The following is a 4,764-nucleotide window of genomic DNA, read 5'->3' as shown; positions in this document are numbered from 1 at the left end:
ATCAGAGGCATAGCCCTTTTTCCTTCCTTTGCCATACTGGATACGGCAAGAAGGGCTTGTGTCAACCTTACAGCTCATCCCATCATATCTCTTGGTCTTAGTGCAAAAAATAATAAAGTTAGTTATAGGGTAAATAAAAAATAAACATGTTAAAGGGTAAAATTAGATTTTGTTTTGGTTCTCGTGGCCAAACCAAGCGTTGGTTGGGCTTTCCCCATCTCTACCCCACCGATAGAAACAACGCGGGGGGGGGCGGGGGGGACCGGAATGCCAGTCACCAATTTTGACTCGTACAGCTACAAACACGGCATGGAAAAAAGGCCTTTGATATTCCTGCGGAGACTGACAAATCTGTCACATTCTATTAATTGTGACTTTACTCGGAGGATAACGCGCCAAGTTAAATTCAGCGGAGAGCAGCAAAGCTCCGAGAAGGAATACCGCGCCGCACCCAATAATAAACTCTAATAACAGGGGCCTACGCACCGGAGGGGGGGGGCTCGTCTAATTCATTATTCCCCAGTCAACGGAGGCCAATCCACCACGAGATAAGAAATGGGTCAGAGTTATTTAAAGTGACACTTAAAGCCTAAAAATATATTACTAAAGCACTAGGTGTGTTAAAAGCATTAGCGGAGGGGAAGGGAAGGCATTTGCTTCAATTCTGATGTTCAAATAATCTGATTTTTAAATCTCACCAGTGTTCTAATTCCACGCGGGAACAGAGGATTAAATAAAGGTTTAGAAAGAGGCATTTTGATTTAATAAAATGCGATAAGTAGGCTCCAGCAGAATACTGTTAAGTTATCTGATGATAAACCAGAAATACCAGAAAACAAATACCCCAGAAGCTACGTTTTCCAGTTATGAGGGTGACCATGTGTCCTGGATTTCCCCAGGCCAGTCCCTAAAGCCAAGGAGCCGTCCCCTGCCCCTGGGCGATCTCTGTCCTTTGACCTGTGTGACTGAGTTCGCTCTAAATGTAGCCGGGATCCAGAGAGCCCATCATGATCGCGGGGGTAACTTTAGGCATCTGACTTTCTTGCCCCTCGGGAAATTCTTCAGCTGCCCTCTTGTCTTTCTAGCTACTCGTGGATCTTAACAAGTGACTTCTGCTGGGAGGCTCTAATTATGTTATTATTTATTATTATTATTTATTTTGATCAAGCCAACAATTCCCGCAGCATTTCTCACAGTCCCTACATTCTAAGGGTCTGAGCCGATACATTAAGGAAAGAGGGCCCGGCTCGCGGGTTTACAATCTAGATATATTTTAACATACATGTATGTATTGACGTGACCTCCTCTCTCATACTCTGAGAGACTAATCGTATTGCGATCAGTATTTCATGTATGGGTAAATACGTGAAGAATAATGCATGCTTCTATGGCCTTTATACTCTCTACTACTTAACTGTCTAAAAGGCCTAAAGCCAGAAACGCTTATAGGATCAGTGCCCTGTTGATGGCCCAAGCTGATAATCCTCTGCATTATAGCGACGCTCCGGCCATCCTATGCACTTTAATGCATGTGAAAGCTGCATGGCGTCAGGACTTCTCTCCGTGGCCGGGCATGACCAGACCTGGGAACTCATTAGGTAAAGCGCCGCTTCTCCGCGTCACTGCGGGGGAAACCCTGGGTTATGGGAGTGGTGGTGCTGCACTCCCCAATCCCTGCCCACTTTCCCTTCAGCAATGTCATGTGGCCCGAGACCTTAGTGGGGACGTCCACTGACGTCAGTGGAACCAGCAGGGCCTCCTATCTGGGTAGCCGGAGACAGAAAGTTCCCAGGTATGGGCATGACGTCCTTCTCCCGAATCCTCTGCTACAAAAGTAGGCCCTAAGCCAGGCCTGTCTCGCGGAGCTGCACGTGCGCACGAATGACGTGAATGGCCTTAAAGGGACTGCGTGACCTCGTTTTGACCCCGTTTCCAGACTTTTTTAGCTAAACTTTAGCCCTGCACTTCCTCTTTGCCGCTTATGGTGTTTCTTGTTGATGCTGAACCAGAGACTGGTTGCTTGGCATGATCTTGTCCACGGTTCCGTCTGCTCTTTGGGCTTGCCCTCCTCAGTCGCTATGTGTTGTTGACCTGGCTTCCCTTGTCGACTTTGAGTTGGATCCTGTTTTTTGGATATTTCCTGTCGTTCTTCACGGTTCCTGAACTGGCTTACCTGGGACCCAGTAGCTGCCTCCATCTGGAATTATTCTGCCTATTGGCCCATCGGTTTGCAAACTTGAGAGTTCGGCTTCTCCCTTGTCCGGTCTCCACTCACCATCTATTTTCCTGGCAGGAGATGTAAGGAGATATACCTACCGCCAGCCAGCTCTGGCACCGGCCTGGTGAATGCCGAGGTTGCGGGTCTGTTGAGACCCCCCCTCATGCAGGTAAACCGTTCCTATTGACTTTAAAGGGCGCACTTTCTTGCCACTGATTGGCTGCTTCCTCTTCAAAGTTCATGAAATCATCGGTAATGAAACATCATAAAAATTACCTAAATCCACCCGTTATGCTATTCTGTGACCCTTTGTTAATGTCACCTGTATATACAGGTGTGTCTGCTTTTACATTGTGCGCTGTTATTACAAAAGACACAATAGTAAAACAAACCGTTTCCGCGCCCGATATTTGCATAGCAACAAGAATAACGTTAACGGACGTCTGTCTACTGTAAATATGTATAAAAAAAAATTCGCAAATATAAAATAAAGAAAAAAATAACCAATTTTTACTAAAAATTTCAATAAAGATTGTGTGTTATACAAGGGTTTTTATGGTATTAGTCATTTTTTAAAATCTAAATAAAAGGAAAAGGTGTTTTTTTTTCTATTAGTAAAATGTTTAATAAATCAATTCCTAAAAGTAATGTTTTTTTAGGTTTATTTTATAAACATATTACATACAAAAATGTTAAAGAAACGAACCTTGGCTGCTCGCATCCTTGAAAACAGGTGATTTCATCCTTACTTCTTGACAAGGACCGTTACCTGCCACCATTCGATTCTTTGTGATGGTCTATTAAAGGGTTAACATTCTTTGTGATGGTCTATTAAAGGGTTAACATGAAGAATCTATGGGGCAGCTCCTTTAGTACTCAGGGATCCATATTTGTAACCAGAAAATTCTGACGCAAAGTTCCAAGTGTGGAGTTGTCACCATGGTAACCAATGGGCTTTTCCTTTGCACCAATAAATGTGGTGCAGTGTAACATACCATAGCCCTAATTTTCATTATACATTAATGCATGCCCTGTGTGCGATCATCATGGGATCCCGATAGTCTTAAAGTCAAATTTTAACCAAAATTATTTTTTTATATATTTTTTTAAATATATATTTTTCATACTTTGTTCTAAATAAAGTGGTTTAAGAAGAGAAGAGCTATACACTCATTGTAGTTCAAGGTATATATATATATTTATTTATTTATATTTATATATATAAAACCCAGCTTTTTTATGCTTTGTTTTTTTTATAATCTTGTATTTATTTTGCCTAGGCAACCAACACAATCATTGATATACTTCTTATCATTCATTGGGTTGCTATGGATCCTAGATATTGTATAATAAAATACATGTATCAGGTAATCCATTCCATTATTAAGATTAACCAATGGCATTGGCTGTCACTCATTACTGGCTGACTGTCCACTTGGAGGCAGATCATTTTTACTGACCCAGATAACCAGCCATCAGAAGCAGGAATACTTCTACCATGAACAAAAAGAATGGCTGGGGTGGAAAAAAAAATCAGTAGCCTGTCCTGATTTACTTTACAGGAGGTGACCTATAGATGCTGCTGCAGAGCCTCTCTAGACCCCAAGAGCTTGCAATCATATGGTTAGAAAACCCAGGTACAGGAAAAAAAGATTGACTATTGGCTGAAATTTAGGGGGTGGGGGCAAATTATGGCAAAAAAGATTTCAGATGGAAGGAACCTTTTCATATTAACCCTTAAGAGGTCGGACTCCGTGTTGTGTTGATGCCATTTCATACAATCTGTTTAAACAGACTAAAAGAGGGTGTGTTGGACATGATGTGGATTGGACTGTCTAGTTTAACCCTTTATTCTGCTTTAAAATGAAGATCTGTTCCTCTTAACCCTTCATGGCCAAGGCTCCCTGAAGCTTTTTTCGTGTTATGTAGCATCACTATTTATTTAGGATTGATGTGTTTGAAGCATTCATGGGCATTGTGTAGGAGAAGGTTGTAAAACAAATTGTATCCATTCATTCACTAAAAAAGGGAATGAATGGATACAAAGGGGCTGCTGGATGTAACCCTTTGCAGCCAGGATTATCTGCCTATTATGGGGTTTGCAGGTGGGTTGTATGAAAAGCATGCAATCTATTTCTAGTCCTTTTTATTAACAACTGATTAACCCTTTACAACCCAAACCGGTGTACTATGTAACAGTGCCCAGATGGATATTGGGGATTTGTAAAAAGGGTCATCTGCTTTGGTTGTTCAAAAGAAAAGAAAAAAAGAGCAGATTAACCCTTTGTTAGGGCTTATTTTTTTGTTTTTGGCGCATGGTAGGTTTTAATGTCACAGAACTGATTCAACAAGAAAGGATTAGCAGGAATTTGCAGCTTAGCAGACTGCCAACTGTGACAGAGAGAGTGACAGCGGAGAGGGGGTGCTGAGTGGGCTGCAGTCATCTGCTGCCAGTTGGGGAGGTTTGTAAAGGGCTCTTGAAGATTTCCTTGCAAGGGTTGGCCAGTAGGACTTTGCTTCTTCTGGTGAGCAGGGAAGTAGTGCCA

Source organism: Spea bombifrons, chromosome 1, assembly GCF_027358695.1.
Source record: "Spea bombifrons isolate aSpeBom1 chromosome 1, aSpeBom1.2.pri, whole genome shotgun sequence".
Taxonomy (NCBI): Eukaryota; Metazoa; Chordata; class Amphibia; order Anura; family Pelobatidae; genus Spea; species Spea bombifrons.
This window is presented reverse-complemented; position numbering follows the sequence as displayed.